The sequence below is a fragment of the Mustela erminea genome, chromosome 1, assembly GCF_009829155.1.
Source record: "Mustela erminea isolate mMusErm1 chromosome 1, mMusErm1.Pri, whole genome shotgun sequence".
NCBI classification, from domain to species: Eukaryota; Metazoa; Chordata; class Mammalia; order Carnivora; family Mustelidae; genus Mustela; species Mustela erminea.
The window spans coordinates 209,476,049-209,494,882 of NC_045614.1; the positions used below are offsets into that span (position 1 = coordinate 209,476,049).

The window sequence follows — 18,834 nt, forward strand, 5'->3', positions numbered from 1 at the left end:
GAAGTGGGTTGGACCCATTGAGCTAGGGGGCTCCGACAGCCCCGTAAGATAAAATGCTTGCGTTACTAAATGGTCCTTAGTGTAGGATGAATTTATTGTCCCTAGTTTTTAAATTGCCATTTAGATACATAGGTGGCATGTGATCAATTTCACATTCATAGCTAGCTTTATTAGCATCTTTTTACCCCTTCTTTCTACCGCTCCAAAGGGTGTATCAAGGACAGTTCCTCCCGCTGCATAAAAAGAAACGAACCTTCCCGCGGCCGGTGCGGATTCTTCTTGTCCAGTGCCTGGGCCCTGACTGCTCCTCTACCTCCACACCCTTATCTCCACATCTCACCACTGACTCGTTGATTTGTGAGGGCATGTGAGCTTCTGGTGACTAAATTCTTCATTCTGGGTAGGGCGGAGTGATTATCCGAGATTATCTTGGGGTTTGAGCAAATGCGACGTTGAAACTGGAAACCCAACAGTAGCCTTGGCCAGTTTCTGTGCATTCGTAAAAATAGCCGATTTTCAACGTATTTCACCCTAAATGGAACTTCCTTTTATTTTTCCCTTCTGTATAGAAGAGAACTGGCGAGTAGAGCACGGACCGGAGTTCCCTGTTGAAATAAAGGGGTCCTGTGGGCAATTAAAAAGTTTTTTCCTGTTCAGATATATTATAGGAACACAGATTAATTCATTAATTTACCCTTTTAGAGTGCAGTTTTCTCATCACTACGAAACACTTGTAAAAATGCAGGAAAGTACAAGGAGTGTAGTTGCTGTCTCTTCGATCACTCAGGGGCAGCTGTTGTCACTATTTGGGTGTGTTATCTCCCAGCATTTTTCCAGTATTATACGGAGTATTGCAATTGCAATAGTGACGGCCTTATAGATTATTGGGAAAATAAAGAAGTTAGATGTATGTAAAGTATTTAGAACAAAATGCCTGACAGAGTAGCACTCAATGTTAGTTTTTTTTCCCTGAATTTTTGAAACATATTTTATATATATATATATATATATATATATATATATATGCATTTATTACATATATGGCTTGCAATTCCTATATAGTTTAGTTTCTTGCCTTTTTCCTTAATACAAGAAAAAAAGGATACTAAATTATATATGGTTTGTGAATACATGCTTACAATATAAGAATATTTCTAAGTTACATCATTTCCATAAGCATATTATGCACAGAATAACCCATCAAGTGGATATTCTGTATCTTAGTTATTCAATGATTTTTGAACATAATTCAGATCATTTTCAGGTGTTTTTTTTTTCATTTTAAATAATACTACATCTCCTGAGCATCTTAAATGCAAACTTTTTTTTTTCATACTTAGAATAACATCCAAATAAATTTCCAGAAGCAGCACAACTTGGTGAGAGGGTAGGAACCCTTTATAAGTTCTTCACCAGGCTGCTTTTACCATACTTTCTGCTTTTCAAAAATCTTAACCTATTTACACTTTTACTAGCAGAGCATGAAAAACCATGTTTCACTTCACTATGCAAACTCTTTTCAGATGCTATTAGCTTAATGGAAAGTATATTCATTATGCAATGAATGTAAATTTTATTGAGTACCTATTATATGCAGGCAGCTCTTCTATGCCTTGAAGATACAGCGGGGTACAAAACAAAGTGCTTGCCTTCAGAGACCTTATATTCTATGTGAAATCAAACCCCCAAACCCATGTTTCCTAATATGGGGTGTTATTAGATGTGATGCAAATCAAAAGTTCTGGGGCCAGACATACCTGGAAAATTCTAGACTCTCTATTGTATTGATCATTATAAGTGAACTGTAAGGTTGCATAACACCAGGGAGATGCCCTCCACTTTCTTAATATTTACCCCCAATGCTCTCTAGCCCCTTGGATGTGACCATCAGAGTAGTTTGTGATTATCTGAATTTTAGAGTTATTTAATGGTTAATTTATTTACCGGTTTATTTAATGTGATTACTTGAGTTTTAGGGCTCATTTAGACCACATATATGGTTTCATTTTCATGTTGAGTGTCAGGACAACTCTAAGATTAGGTAGTCTGGTACTCCCCCACTTTGTAGGTGTGGAAATTTCTTAGATCCTTTTCAGGCAGCTCATGGAGGAAATGACAGTCCTGGGTCTCAGGATGTACTTCTGAGCGTAGGAGTCTGATGCCGGTGTATACTGCTTACATCTTGGTGATTTGGAGTATGGGAGAAACACAGCAGAAGCCCTGAAGACTGATGTCTTTGCATTTCAACCTCCCTTCCACCTGCTCTTGGATTGGTGGGTGTTTGCTGAACTCTCACCACAGGCAAAACACTGCAGTGACAGGCCAGGGTCCCAGATGCCAACCCTTGTAGGCAATCAGCCAGCAGTTTCCCAGCTGTGTGACTGCCATAATTTCTGCTCTGCAAGAATAGAGAATTTGGAAAGGAAAAAAAAAATGTTATTCTATAGAAGAAGGGAAAAGACTTAGCATGCTGCTTTTATAGTACCTTCTCTCTGGATAACCTTGAATTGTTTAAAAGTTGTGAAAACAAAACCTAAACGTCAAATCTCAACTTTTTAATTTTACGCTGAGTTTCAATTCAAAACAAATATTTTTCCCAGACGTATTTCCTCTGCAAAGGCACCATATGCTGGCATGGAAAACAGAGGCCTGGGGTCATGAGACCCTTAACTGCATGTTTCAACAAATGAAGTGACTTTCCCCTTGACCCAGAAACTCAGAAATCTGAATGAAGGTTAATGTTCAAAATGTTTACTACACTCACTGTTTAAAAAATATTTCAAGCTTTTATTCAAATTTTAGTTGGTTAAAATCTAGTGTAATATTAGTTTTAGGACTAGAATCCAGTGGTTCATCAGTTACGTACAACACCCAGTGCTGATTACATCATGTGCCCTCCTTAATGCCCATCCCCCATCTCCCCCATCTCCCCCCCCCACCAGCAACCCCCAGTTTGTTTCCTGGAGTTAAGAGTCTCCTATGGTTTGCCTCCCTCCCTCTCTCTTTTTTTATTTTCTCCTATGTTCCTCTATTTTGTTTCACTTTAAAACAGGAAAGGAAAAAAAAAAAAAGGAAACATGTCTTAGCATTAAAGAAAGGTTTTAAAAGTAGAACATTGTGCAACCATTACAATGAGATTTTCAAAAAATATTTCACGACATGGAAAATATTTAAGGACACCGAGGAAGAAAATTACAAACTATATTTTGTATTTTTCTTTAATGAGAATGTGTCATTACCATAATCCGAAAAAAAAAAAAAAAGAGAGCTGCATGATCTTGTCACTTTCTTATGTGCCCCATAAAGGAGAGGGACACTGTCCTAACTTATAGTAACACTCAACTTCTGACATGAAGGGGAATGGCTTGAAGTAGATACATTCTGTAAAGGACCAGCCTCCAAGGTGAACCAGAGCACTTTCAAGGTTTCTTTCCTTGCTTTAGCATTGACTCCTCCAGCCTCGGGTCATTTTCTTTAGCTTTGCCAAATGCCTACCGAGGCTGGTATCTTTAGAGCAAAGGATGGTAATATGATTTTCCCCTACACATTTTGTGACACTGAAAGGACTTGGGAAATATTTGCATTATTTGTGTATTTCTTTATATTGGACTGAATTCTGCATCAATTCTCTCTCTTTTTTGGGGCGGGGAGGTTCTGTTCTCCAGTGAATTTATTTTGAAAACTGGGCACGGATCCCTTGTAGCAGACCAGAACCATGTACTTTCTCAGGGCCACAGGCTGGCAGCCCTGAGAAGTTTTCGAACTTCATAGGTAGCCAGTTTTCCATGTAAACCTAAGAATAGGAAAATGATGCTGGCAGCTTTCTACACAGGTCTATGGCATTTCCCCATTAAAGGAGGTTTTGGGGAGGTCCTGGCATTCAGTAGGAGGCCCCCAGGCTGGAAAGGATCAGGTTTTGAACAAGAAAAGATGTTGGGGGAAAGAGACAATGGGATTCCAGGTACTATGACCATATGACCTTGACTGTTTATCTGTAGGGTTTGGTGCATCTGCTACAAAGGGAAAGAGGAAAAGAGCAAATAAAACACATTATTTAAAAACAAAACAAAACAAACAAAAAGGAGAAAGCCGTGTTGGGGGGTTTGCAGCATTGAACACAGGATCTGGGGGCGACAGAGGGAGGACCAGCTCTGGGTCAGCTCGCCGCCTCCTTCCCCTTCTCCAGGCCTGTGGGTCACACCACCTTGAAGCGGTCAAGGTCATGGCTCTGGCTTAGTTTCCTTTGGGTTTCTGAAGAACCATCCCGACACTGGGGGGAGCCATCTCCTCACGTTGCAGACGTAGCCTCTGGCTTCAGAAACAGTTTCTTTCTAGAGCTTTCCTTGCTCAAACCTCAGTGTTGGTGCTCACCCAGCGAGCAAGAATCAGGCCTGACCCGCAAAACGGTCCCCAAGAGATGCTCTCCTGCCGGCCGCATGTGTTTTGGGCTCAGACAAGTACTTTCTCCTTCCCACTGCCCAGCCTCAGTGTGGAAGCCAGTCTCAGAAGCCACAGCAGCTCGCCCCTCTAATGTCCCTTCAGCTCCTCCCTGGGCCTCCTCAGCCCTCAGGCTTCCTGCAGCAACCATCAACACTCACGACCTACTGGTCAACAAGAAAGCATTGAACACCATTTACCTAAAAAAAGAAAAAAAAAGAGTATATGTATTTTTGGTGCAAATAAAAACGTGTGAACAGTAGAGGCTCTGTTGGAGTTTGGCGGGAAACAGGAAATTATATGGTAAAAAAAAAAAAGGGGAAATTACCCATTTTTTTTTTCCCCCTCTTTGCACAATTATTTGGCTGTAGTAAAAGTGAAAGTAAAAGTTTAGGGCAAGGAATGCATGCCCACTGGAGGGGACGTGCTGGCGGAACAGGGACTGGGGTGTGTGGTGCGGTGGGATTCTGAACAGCCCAGGGGAGAGCTGTGATCTTTCTGGATCCCAAAGTGGGATGTACTGCGCAAGGGAGTGTCCATCAAACTCGGGGCCAGAGCGGTCATTTGTTGTTTTTCTCAGCGAGAAAGCACCCAGAGAGGAATGCTTGCTTTGAGGTTCCTGGTAAGTTAGGCTGGGCCTCTCAGGTCATGTAGTTCAGAGCAAAGGAGATGCAGAAGAACCCCAGTAGGCCAGTGGCCTCAGCCAGTCCCACAGGGCTGGGAACTGCACAGGGGAGGTGATTTGAGTATAAAGGAAGCTTTTTCTACCCCTGGGTTTAAATGCAGCCACAGCTTCGGCAGCGAATGAATTAGTGCGACCTTGCAGATGGCCCCTTGAGCCAGATGTGGTAAGGGATCCTGAAGATTTTCATTTTGCTAACTGAGTACCTCTCTAGGGGGAGACAGGAGTGGTGATATAGCTTGGTGGATTTTGATCCTGTGCATAGGATTGCTGGATAAAAGGCCTACCTATTTGAGTTTTTAGGCAATACAGGAGTTATGAGGGGGCTGGTCTTTGGAGATTAACACCAAATCTGCAGGAAAACTGAGTAATTCAGATCCTCTCTATTATGCTCTATTGTGCTTAAAATGGGATAGAGAAGCATCCCTTCATTCATTCATTCATTCATTCATTTATTCATTCACTCAAGTATTAATCCATTTAACAATCATTCACTGTGCTCTAGATCATGACAGATGCTGCAGGAATGAGGGCAACCAAGATGGATCCTGCCTTCAGGGGTGTGTTGTCAATTCCCTTTGCATCAGTTCCTAACTTTTATTTTTATTATTTTATTTTTTATTTATTTTTATTTATTTATTTTTTAAGATTTTATTTATTTATTTGACAGAGAGAGATCACAAGTAGGCAGAGAGGCAGGCAGAGAGAGAGGAGGAAGCAGGCTCCCTGCTGAGCAGAGAGCCCGATGCAGGACTCGATTCCAGGACCCTGAGATCATGACCTGAGCTGAAGGCAGCGGCTTAACCCACTGAGCCACCCAGGCGCCCCTATTTTTATTATTTTAATTTTTAAATTTTTTTAAGGTTTTATTTATTTATATGACTGAAGTCACAAGTAGGCAGAGAGGCAGGCAGAGAGAGAGAGAGAGAGGCAGGCTCCCTGCCGCACAGAGAGTCTGATGTGGGGCTCCATCCCAGGACCCTGAGATCATGGCCCAAGCCAGAGGCAGAGACTTTAGCCCACTGAGCCACCCAGGCACCCCAGTTCCTAACTTTTAGAAATCACCTTTCCTTTGTTATAGTCCAGAAGAAACTGGTACAGGTGTGTTTGTTTAAAAATCAAAAGCATGAGGGGCGCCTGGGTGGCTCAGTGGATTAAGCCGCTGCCTTTGGCTCAGGTCATGATCTCGGTGTCCTGGGATCGAGCCCCGCATCGGGCCCTCTGCTCAGCAGGGAGCCTGCTTCCCCCTCTGTCTCTGCCTGCCTCTCTGCCTACTTGTGATCTCTCTCTGTCAAATAAAATAAATAAAATCTTAAAAAAAAATCAAAAGCACGAAATTGCACATAATTTTATAAACTCTGGGCTTTCTTTAATCTTTGAGTCTTTAAATTTATAGGAGTTTCTTCTATATCCGAGCCCCAAAGAGATAGCAAGCTCCTCTTGTCATATCTTGGCAACTAATTGAAGCAATGAAAGGGAAAGAAATGATAAAAATAAATCATTCCAGTTGGCAGAGTATCGCTGTGTGGCTCTCCAAGTGGTTGTTCATCAGAGATGAAGTTGGTGCCATCTTGGACGTGCTGAAACACATTGGTCCCCTTGTGACGATACAATAGTACCTGCTTTTTCCTCTTGTCATCTGTGACAATGCTGTGCACACTGAAATCAACAGAGTTTACATAATCCAGGTCTGCTGATGTTCTTGAGGCATGGAAATTTTCCTTATTTGTGTTTTAACTCCAAAAGTTTCCCGAGAACATTCTAGAAGTAGGCTTTTGGGGGCAGTAGCCATCAGTCCTGGCTACTGATTGAAATCAACTGTCAAACTTAGAAAAATACAGATGTCCACTGAAGATGTGAATTAGAATCGACATGTACATTTCATTTTTAGTTAATTACTGAGTTTGAACATTCAATGACTGGATGGGGTTGAAATAAATCATAGCATATCTATGATGGAATACTATGCTGCCATCTAAAATTATGCTGAAAAAGAATTTCCCGAGTTGAGGAAATATTCATAATGCATTGTTAAGTTAAAGAAAGCAGGCTCAGAGAGTACTGGGTTATAATAGGATGATACTTTGTTAAGCACTCCTGTGTTTATATGCATCACACAGAAGACCAGAAGGAACTACACGAATGTGTTGAGGATGGTAATTTCTGAGTGGTGATTTTTATTTGTCTTTCCTTTTGCTTTTTTGTGTTTTCTAAGTTTTTAGCATCGGTCATATGTTGCTTTTACCCTGAAAAAAAATCTCTCAATAAATGTTAATGGTTTCCTCTTCAGGAACAACATGATAAAGAGGAACAAAGAAACTTGATACACGTGGTTGCTTCATCTGTCCATGCATGCATCTATCTACCATCCATCATCCATCTCTCATCCATCCATCCATCCATCCATCCATTCATTATCCATCCATTCAACCATCCATCATCCATCCATCCCTCCATCATCCATCCATCATCCTTCCATCCATCCATCCCTCCATCATCCATCCATCCCTCCATCATCCATCCATCATCCTTCCATCCATCCATCCATCCATTATCCATCCATTCAACCATCCATCATCCATCCATCCCTCCATCATCCATCCATCCCTCCATCATCCATCCATCATCCTTCCATCCATCCATTCATTCATTATCCATCTATTCATTCATCCATTATCCATTCATCCACCTATTTATTTTTCCATGATTTTTACTGAGTCATAAATTTTTTTCATTAGTTTTCTTTTTTCTAAAAAGATTTTATTTATTTATTTGACAGAGAGAAAGAGCACAAGCAAGGAGAGCAGCAGGCAGAGGGAGAGAGAGAAGCAAGCTCTCTGTTGAGCAGGGAGCCCGATGTGGGGCTCGATCCCAGGACCTTGGACTCATGACCTGAGCTGAAGGCAGATGCTTAACCAACTGAGCCACCCAGGCACCCTGTCTTTTTTTCTCTATTATTAAGACAAAGATGCCTTAAGCATCTGCCGTGTGCTTGGCATTGTTAGTAGGCACTTGGGCTGCAGAGCCAAATCTAGTGCTATGGCTCTCACTTACCCTCCAGCATGCCTTGATTGGAGAAGTGTCTGTTCATATCTTCTGCCCATTTTTTGATATGTTTGCCTGTTTCGTGTGTGTTGAGTTTGAGGAGTTCATTATAGATCCTGGATATCAACCTTTTGTCTGTACTGTCATTTGCAAATATCTTCTCCCATTCCGTGGGTTGCCTCTTTGTTTTCTTGACTGTTCCCTTTGCTGTGCAGAAGCTTTTGATTTTGATGAAGTCCCAAAAGTTCATTTTCGCTTTTGTTTCCTTTGCCTTTGGAGACATATCTTGAAAGAAGTTGCTGTGGCTGATATCGAAGAGGTTACTGCCTATGTTCTCCTCTAGGAGTCTGATGGATTCCTGTCTCACGTTGAGGTCTTTTATCCATTTTGAGTTTATCTTTGTGTACAGTGTAAGAGAATGGTTGAGTTTCATTTTTCTACATATAGCTGTCCCAAGAGGCTGTGAGGAGCTCCTTCAAATGCAGAGTTCTTCCCTCAAGCTTTCGTGGGGAGCAGTTCTAGGTGGGGCCTGGCAATTTCCCATTTTAAACAAGTGCACCCCACATGGTTCTGACACAGACAATCCCATACCAGCCTTTGAGAACCTGTGAGGAGTAGGCACTTGGGCTTAAGCAGTTTAAAGTCTACAGCTGATGAGCAATATCAGAATGTAAAAATCTCGTTTGTTGGTTCCATCATGGAATTTGACTTAAGTTCCTCCAGGATCCATAATCTCACTGTCTCATTTTAGAGTGCAACAGTTTAAGTGGGATGAAAATTGAAATGTGCCCAATCAGGTTGCCAGCCTCCTTGAAAGACATTAGATATGGCAAACACCTTCCTTCCTTAAGGACAGTCAGCAACAGCCCAAGAAGTAATAATATTCTTAATAGTGGTCACCATTTATTAAGTTGTGAGTGCTTGCCAGCCATATCTCCAAGCACCGTAGACTCATTTACTCAAAACCCTGTGGGTTACCTATAGATATGATCACCCCTGTTTGACAGAAGAGGAAACTGAGGTCTAGCGAGGTTAATGAACACATGCAAGCTTATACAGCCAGTCATCTTCCAAGAGTCCATGGGCTCAATTGTGATATTATCCAGCCCCCAACTCTCCAGGTGGCCACTAAGCAGCCTCCTGATGTGACTCCACCTCCAGGGCTCCAGAATATTGACCACCTAGGCAGCTTTGGATAGGTGGCCCCAGCTGAGTGTTTCCTGGTGTGAAATTATTATTTAACTTCAACCTTCTAAAACTGTGCCCTTCATGGTTGCAGCTAGTACAAAGTTAAAAACACTTGATAAAATGCATAAAACACAGCCAGCAGCATATTTCCAAATCACGTTGTAAGCCAGGCAGCATTCACTTGAAACACATCCTTGGGGGCAAAGTAGTTACGAGAACTTCCATGGAGTCAGTACACAGGGGTATCCATTGAGCCAGGACAAGCTGGGAACTGGGGGAGACCTGGGCCCTGTGGAAAGAGCCTGGGGAGGGCATCAACAAATGCAGAGAAGTTTACTACAGTTTTTGCTCAGGAGCCAACCTGAGACTGAAAGAAGACCTGTCTTGTACCCTACCACCAGACACTTTTTCACTCTTTTTGTTAATAGTTCCATGTGTCATTATCATGATTTCCATTTTTTATTTCATTGAGATATAGTTCACATACCATATATTTGTATACCCTTTAAAAATGTACATTTCAGTGGTTGTTATCTGCAGGAGGTTGTGCTACTACTACCACTGTCTAATTCAAGAACATTTCGTCTGGCCAACAAGAAATGCCATGTCCATTAGCAGTTACTCTCCATTCTCTCCTCCCCCAAGCCACCAGCAAACTGGTGATTTTTAATGGCTAGATCTTCTCTCTTTGAATAGATTACAAGAGACCATGGAACTCCTCACTCTTGGCACACAACAGGTGCTTAGTAAATGTTTTTCCTCAGTGATAAAGCTCTCAAATGCTCTACTCTTTTTCTGACTGGTATGATAATTTTGAAATTCTATTAAAGGACCACAAGAAGGAAACATACAGCTGAGTTTTACCTTTTTTCCCGTTCCCCTCAGCCCCCCGCACTTCGGAAGGTCTAAACTCAGAGGTCTCATGTCAACAGGATAAATATTTTATTGGTCTTATTTTTCATTCAGTTTGATTTAGGAAAAGACAAGGTCATCTTGGGTCTTACATTGTAACACGGATATCGGCAGGTCAGTGGTGTTTCATGTTTTTCCTGCTCCTAAAAATACAGCGAGGAAATTCACAGCCTGGACTGTGGGAAAAGGAGAAGAAATGCTGAAACTCTGAAATGCCTGGGTCTGAATTGGTTGTTTACGGAGTGAAAATCAGGTCACACATAGGCTGAGACGCTACTTCCGTCATGCCTGGGAATCTACAAACTCAATTCTCTCTCATTGGCAGAACATGAAAGCTAAAGATTATCCCCTAATCCTGTGGCATTTTTTAATCCATGGAATGGGCTTTGGAGCTCAAAAATTTTCACTTAAAGTCACACACTCTCTGGAGATACAATTATTTTGTTTACCCCTGTGGTATCTACGGAAAAAGATGTTGGAACGAATGTCTACAACAGTTACTGTGGATGAAAATGGTTTTGTCACTGTCCAGGAGTGACCACCCTCCCTCCATCCCAAATTTCCACTTCTTTTTAAATTCAAGCAGTGGCAGCTCCTGTGCTAGCTTTTCCTTGAAAAATAAGAGCATAACATTAATGCATTGCCAAAAAGTAGAGAAAACCTGGATGTCCATCGATGGATGAACAGATAAAATGTGGCCTATCTATACAATGGAATATTATTCAGCCATAAAAAGGATGAATTTATACAGGCTACCACGTGGGTAGATATTGATAATAGAATGAAAGAAATGAGCAAAACCAGACACAAAAGGCTACAGATTGTATGATTCCATTTATATGAAATGTCCACATAAAGGCAAATTGACAGAGACAGAAAGTACAGTGGTGATCGCCAAGGGCTGGGGACGGGTGGGGAGTGACTGCTAACCGTCACAGGATTTCTTTTATCAGGTGATGAAAATGTTCTGGACTTAGACAGTGGTGAGGTTTGTACGACTTTGTGAATATGTGAAAAACTGCTAAATTGTCTATTTTAAAAGGGTGAATTTTATGGTATATAAGTTATTTCTCATTAGAACACGTGAAAAGAAAGTATTTGCTGCAAAACCACCCAAGGGCTTAAAAATAAGAGTAAGAAGGGAGTATCTGACCTTATTTTGTTGGTGCCTGAGATGACTTAGAAGCTCTGACCGAGAGGCACCTGCTAGAGTAAGACCATTCCTCTCTTCACCACTGCAACTCTTGCTTGGATCATGGAACTAAAGAATTTTGACAGCTGGGCAGGGCTTAGAGATTCGAATCTGTTCTCCCATTTGTCTGGTGAGGGAACTAGTCATAGGCAGTAGAAACGACAGGTTCAGAGTTGCCATATTAGTGGCTGAACTGGACCTAAAACCTTGCTTCCTTTCCACTTGATGTATATTACAGCTGTATTCTTCTCTGTTCAAATACGATTGTACATCCTACAGACCTTAATCTCTTGAAACACAGATCTTAGGTTACCTCCCTGCTAAAAAATAAAAACCTTCAATGGCTCCCCATTGCCCTCGGTCTCCTGTTTGCCACTTGGCTCCCATGGCTCCTTGGATGGACAGTCTTTGCTGCTCCAAAACACAATGTGCTTTTCAACATCACACCTTTGTTCAATATCACGTTTTGTTACTAAACTTTGTATATTTTTATGTCTTCCCGCCTCAGTGAAATCCCAAATTTCTTGAAGACTCTGATCATGTTTTGTGCATCTTTGACCTCTGAGAACAGGGCACAATGCTGTTCCTTGAACTTGGTAGGGTTCAGGAAATATTTGTAGATCAGTTGATTACAAATTCAAGACTACAGTGAGTCTTTGCCTGGATAAATCCAAAGCGTATTTTAGAGGAGGTCTGGCGACAGGTGACTCTTTCATGCCACATCTCTTTTGTTGGAGAATGAAGACTGCATTTAATTTTTGGAATTAATTTGGACAAAAAGATTCTAGAAAACTCTCATGAGGTGAGATTTAGTTTCAAAAAGGCAAAACACATGGACTTTAAAAAGAAAAAAAAGAAACCAACGTTATTTTTGAAATAACATTTTTTTGGTGTTACAGAAGTAATTTGTGTTCCTTGTAGAACATTTAAGAAAATTCTGAGAAAGTTCCAGGAGTATAAAGAAGAAAATAAAAGTGTCCGTAATTGTAGCCCCTAGGAAATATCTATTGATAATCTTTGTTTTGTATAGCCATTTTTCTCTGTATGCCACAGATACCTCCTTTACAAAAACGAGATCCCATTCTGTATGCAGTTTTGTAACTTGCTTTTAAATTAAATGAGAAATAAAAAAAAATGTAATAGTTCTGCATTAAGTGGGAAGAATTTTGTTGCTGTCAACTCAAATGATTCATTCTGATGACATGGAGAAAAAAACAACTCAGTATTTGTTTTGCTTCTTTGCTTTTCTTGGTGCAGGAAAGAGTAACATAGAGGAAGAGCAGTTCCGAGAACTAAGAAGTGAGTACTTTTCTAGCTACTTTCTCCCTAAGGGACGTGGAGCCATGTCCCCTCTCTGGGTCTCTGACTTCTCACCAGTTCTGTGAAGGAACTGTATCTGTGAAGGTCCTTTTCTAGCTCTTGACTTCTGTGAGCTTTATGATGCCCCCACCCCGTCTGGTCTTTGACCTGTGGTACTTCAGAGCCTTCTAAGTGCTTAGAAGACAGGGAATATGACTGTTTTCCCCCTGGTTTATGCCAGCACGGTTCCTGGCAAAGAACTGTCCCTCAATAAATATTTATTAATGAATGAATGAATGAGACTGCCATGAATACGATCCTTTGTCATGAACATCATTAGAACACATGGTCTGCTTTTGGAAGCACCAAATAGGAATTCTATATTTAGGTTCTTGGAATTGGGATAATAACATAACTAAGTAATACCACACACTGATTGATTAATGGGAAGTATTTGCCCATCTTCAGGATTCCATTTGGCTCTCCCTGTGGCCCCAGTAAGGAAGATGTTACCAGTTCCATTCTGCAGGTAAATGAGGATGGCCAAGTTCTACTGCTGACCTCCTAATTCCGGGGCCCTGGTTCTTTCTGCCACACTGCGCTGTCTGTCTTTTCCCTCTGAACGGAAAGTTACTGTACATTCGGGTGAACTTAAGGCAGAAGTTCTCAAGATTTAGCGTCCCTAAGAACTGCTGAGGGCTTAGCAATCCACACTGAAATAATCACTTGGGGTGATGTTGGTGCAGGTGGTCTGAAGAGTACACTTTGAGGTGCACTAGCTTAAAATATTTCAGATTCAGTGTTTTGTCAAGCAGAGGAGGTGGCCATGAGAAGACCATTAGGATCTTCATCAAGCATCGGTTTGCCCAGGTTTTGATTTCCAAGGAGACCGGGGAATAACAATATAATAGTTCATGTTCCTTATGGGTTTACCCTGCCAGGAGCTTTTCTAAGTGCTTTACATACATTATCTTCTATTAATTCTCTGAAGAGCCCTGTGGGGTATGCCCTGTTACTGCCTCCATTGTACAAGGAAACTGAGGCTCAGGCAAGTACAGCTGGCTTATCTTTAATCAGGTGAATTTCACAATGGGATTAACTACTCAAGTCCTAGTATTGCCAGGTTAAGGAAACCTAACTCTTAATTATTTTTATGACAGCTGGGGGAAGCTGGTGAGTGTCATTGGCTGATAGGGAGAGTAATTCATATTTTGGCCTACACATTCATGTCTTTTCCCTTACGTGGATCGCTCTTGGCAGTCGTGAAACTGGAAAACAAAACAGAACAATGAAACGGATGATAGTCACGCCGTGGCCCCTTCTTCACCTGGGAGACCTAGAACCAGCACCTGCTATATACCGGACCTAACGCTACTTCTACCTCAAAACTGAACTGTTCCTTTGGGGCTATTTGAATGCTAACTACTGACCAGATATTTGGCCATGTTAAGGAATTATTGTTTCTTTCTGTTTTTTGTTGTTGTTTGTTGTTTCTTCTCTCTCTCTCTCTCTCTTTTTTTTTTTTTTTTTTGGTATGATACTGATATTGTGATAATGTTAACAGTATTTCAATTTTGGAGCTTTGTCCTAAAATATGCACACATGAAATATGAAAAGGTTTTGGATTTGCTTCACAATAGTTCAGTTTGGGGGGGGGGCGATAGATGAAACCAGATTGGTTTTAGGACGATAATTGTTGAAGCTGGTTATGAACATAGAAGGGTTTATTATATGATTGCCTTCGGTTTTGCATGTTTAAACATTTTCCTAATAAAGAGTAAAAAGTAATTACCTGTCTTACGTCCCTTTCACTCGCAAGTCGACTTAATAAGTTTAGCTGAAGCACTCGAGGTTAATAATGGATTAATATGTAGTTGCTGCAAGAGAACATTTACATTTTTAACAAGGATCGGTGATGTCTTAATCCGAAGAAGCGAATGTTTTGGAAATTTCAAGCATTACCTCCGCCTGATGGGGGAAGTATTTTGTATCAGCTCAAACTTTGTCCTTCCCCAGCTTACCTGTGTGTAGAATTGGCCTTGATCCCTGACTTCGGAGACACTTTTGGTAATTATTATCTTTTCTTTTTTGTTGTTGTTAAGATTTTTTTAAAAATTTATTTGACAGAGAGAAGGAGAAAGAGAGAGAGTGAACAGGCACACAAGCAGGGGGAGCAGCAGAGGGAGAGGGAGAAGCAGGTTCCCCACAGAGCAGGGGGACCAATTCAGGGCTCGATCCCAGGATCCCGGGATCATGACCTAAGCTGAAGGTAGACACTTAACAGACTGAGCCACCCAGCTGCCCTACCTTTTCTTTTCTAATAATGTTTTATAATGACTTGGCATTGTATGACATTCAAAACATTTCCCAGACCCTTGTTACTTTCCTGTTAGTGGACAGTGTGTATTGTTAAGCGCGTGAACAAATAGGGACCCCAAGAGGTTAATTAGATGTAGTTATTGGGCTGGTTAATGAATTCTTTCATCTCTCTGTCTCTCCTACAAACAGGCAGCATGCATTGAGCATCTACTATAGAGTTGACGTGGTGCCAGGTTAACGTGATACAGAGATGCATGAAAGGGTGCTTGACTTTGAGGTGCTCATATTTTAGGAGAGAAAACCATGTGCTAAGTGGGTAAGTCTAAGAGGCTGAGGACTTTGTAGAGAGGATGAGACTTTACTGGGCCATGCAAAAGAAGCAGGAGTTCATCACACAGCCAATTAATGTCAGAATCAGGGAATTCACCAATTAACCCAAACGCAGGGATCTTGCCATCTGCCTGGTCTGACACAATTTCTGTGTTGGTATTATGCTTCTCTTTTTTCATCTGAAATCCCAGTTTTCCTTGTTGCTTGTTAACTCCTGCAGGATTTTTCTGAAAGCCTTACAACGGTCCTGTTATCTAAACCGCACAGAATGAAGCAGACCTCTTTCTTCTTGGGGGATGCAGGGAGCAGCAGGTTGCTTGAAAGGAATGGGTGGAAAGTAGAAGGATAACCAGGGCATCGTCCCTCCTAGGATGTAGCCCAGGGGCGTTCCCATCCCTCTGTGACACAGATGACTGCCTCCTCGACTCCGATCGCTTTCCAGGCGACCGACGGCGTGGAGAACCTCACTCATGTTTACCTGTTCGGGCAGCCATTACTCACCTCTTCCCACACACCCCCACGCTTGCACACAAAGCCACAGAGTGACAAAAAATTTCTTTAAAAACCTTCCCCCAACCCCATTCTAAAATGTCAAGTGTTTCAGTTTTGAGAAAAAAGAAAGCTGAAGAAAGCATGACTCATGGCAGGGCTGACAAACAACTATCTGGAGGTATGCTGGTGAGTCACGCCGTGGAGATCTGCCTTTATGTTGTGCAAAGGGCCCGGGATTGAAGGAGCATCATGGGACCAGCCAGTAAAATTCCACTACTCTCTGAAGCCCATTTCGAGGTAATTTAAAAACCCTGGGCTTTTTCCAGCCCCAACCTGGTGTACGGCTCTGGGTACCCTCAGGTATGTTGATCTATACAGGAAATCAGGAGGAATGATTATTAATAACTGGAACAAAACCATTATTATCTTTCCATGCCCAATGCCATGCTGAACCAGCCCCGCTTGCTTCTGCAAGCCGGCAGACTGCTGGATTTTCTTGAAGGGTATTGGGTTGCTAAGCAACAGCGCTGCCAGCATCCATCATGCCCAGCAATGTCAGCACCCGAGTGTGGCCTGCAGAGTACGCTTGCTCCCCTCCCCCAGCCTCCCCTCTGCAAGCTCCCCCCCCCAACTCCCCATGAAAAACGTTAATTTGCATCTTGGGGACAGGAGCGGTGCCAGGTAATTCTGTGTATAAAACACCACAGTGCAGGACATGAAGCACAAATATTGTTTTTGGTTGCAGAACAGGACATGTGACGTAGTTGAAAATACAGACTCATTTGTGTACACACCTCATATAAGGAGTGTGGGCATAATTTAAAAGCCTGCACGCCAAATATCCTGGTGTGTTCTGCCTTTAAATCATTTGCCCCTCTCTGCCCGTGCGGCATCTTATTTATACCCTATTCTGTCCGTATCTATCTCCCTCCCTTTGTTCTGTGGTCTCCTGGGTGATCGAGTTATTGTTTCTGTGTAGGGCTCTGTGGACAAAAGGCAGCCTCTTTGTAGAAGGGAGATGGCCCTGTGCTTACTGGTTGGAAGATGTTGTTTGCAAGGCCCGTCACTATGGCTGTTTTGCTCCGGAAGTGCCCATTTTCTGGGCAGAGTTTCCATCTATCTGTGTCTTTTACTTTCTTTCAAGGGGGCCGCAGGCTGAGTAAACTGGTCAAGTGCCAGAGGCTGAGTGATGGACAAGAAAGAGTATCTATCCGTTCTGGGGTTAGACAGACCCAGATCCGAATCCTTCCTCCTCCCCAAGCAGCTCTGGCATCTTGGCGAGTTACTCTCCCCATTTCGGAAAAGGAAGATAATGGGAACGACCTCACTGTGTTGTTGGGGGAGGGCTGGGTGTGATAATGCATCAGTACGCCTGGCCCACAGTGTTGATGAAATGGCAGATATTACAAGGATTGAGTGAATCATGGATGATTCCCAGTTGGAAGGGTGTTAAAGACGTCATGGGGTTCAGTAAGAGTTTCTAATTCCCCCATGCCTCCCTGTGGATAAGCAGGGCAGGCTGGGGCTGGGTTGTCAGAGGCTATACCGAGTTGACCCTTGGTGACAGGGTTGGGTTATAAGTTCTCAGACTCCTGGCCCCAGTAGGTCTTTCTTCTGGGTCCATTATGATACCTATTGCCTTCCTCAAAGTTATATTGGGGACTTACAGTAGACTGATGTCCCCCTGCCCCCTTGTAACTTGTTCAAGGCTTACTGGCAGGAACTTTTGTCTAACTATAGGATTTGGGTGGTGATCAAAATCTGGAATTTGACTGGAGGCGTGGCAAAGATGAAGCAAGTGCCCCAGGAGCCCAGGCGGATGACTTTACTGGGTTTTCCTCTGACCACTGCATCATGCTTTATGCTACCTCTTCTCGAAAGCCGTGATAGAGAAGATAGAAGCAAGGACTGCGTCTCTTCAGTTATTGTCAAAAATGCTCCTTTATACATTTAAAGTACCTCCTTTCTCCCCCCAAATTTATACCCTTCTCTCTTAGAGAAACCATCTGCCCTCAAGGAAAGCTGAGACCTTCCTGGTCTGGTATTCCCAGTGCAGGAAGAGCCAAGCAGGCAGCCCTCAGCTTGAGTGCAAGGAAGACATGTCGGTCCAGTTGGGTGTACCATTCCTTTTTAGGAGCCTGGGAAGATGAGCAAGGGCTCTGTCTAGGTTTACTCTAGGTCAAAGGTGTGGTGGGGAGAAGACCAATGAGCAAAGTAAATTCAAAGGAGATAAATAGGCCAGTGCCTTTGGGAGACCCTGGCAACAAAGAGTGGGAAGAATGCATCAGCAGCCACGAAGGGGGAAGTGAGTGAGGAAGGGCTCTTGGGAGATCCTACCAGGGAGGCTCTCTGTCAATCCCTCTCTGTCTCTTCTCCCCTCTAAATGGTCCATGGGGTCACCAAACCATGAAGAGGTGGGAAGCGTTCCTCCAAAGTCAGGATGGTGTGCACTAGAGGTGACTCAATGTCCAAGATCAGTGACAAAATACTCATATCTAGGAAACAGGGTCAAGGACATGAGTCAGACTTATGGGTTTCAGTCCTGGCTTTATCAGCCTGCTGTGTCACCTCAAGCAAGTCATACACACTTGGAGCTCAGTTTCTCCATCAGAAAAAGGGTGATAAGAATATATGCTTTAGAAAAAAAAAAAAGAATATATGCCTTAGGGTTGTTTTCAGAATAAATAAGTTAATCTACATAAAGCACCATGTACAATGCCTGACATGCAGAAAAGTCCAGAACAACAAACTCTTTTTGTTGTTATGGCCCGAACATCTCTCAGGAAGAGAAGAACATTCATTCACACTCATTCTTCAGTCACAGTTTAGAGAAGCCCCAATTCTACCCCAAAATGTGAAAGCCTTTTCACTGAACCATAGAGAAGTGGTCTGCAGAAAACTTACCAGCATGGCTTCGGGGCCCAGTCCAGCTCCCTGG

General features: G+C 42.5%; 1 long non-coding RNA gene across 3 annotated transcripts; it reads left to right on the forward strand.

Annotated features, from left to right (window-relative positions):
• Positions 1–13: 13 nt before the first annotated feature.
• LOC116596974 lies at positions 14–14,528 on the forward strand. Of its 3 annotated transcripts, none has more exons than XR_004288410.1 (4): positions 14–400; positions 12,714–12,755; positions 13,224–13,284; positions 14,016–14,528. It is a non-coding gene; the product is annotated as an uncharacterized LOC116596974 (long non-coding RNA). The 3 variants fall into 3 exon arrangements; XR_004288403.1 differs by having other exon boundaries at positions 14–378; XR_004288408.1 differs by lacking the exon at positions 14–400 and adding an exon at positions 4,159–5,059.
• Positions 14,529–18,834: the final 4,306 nt, after the last annotated feature.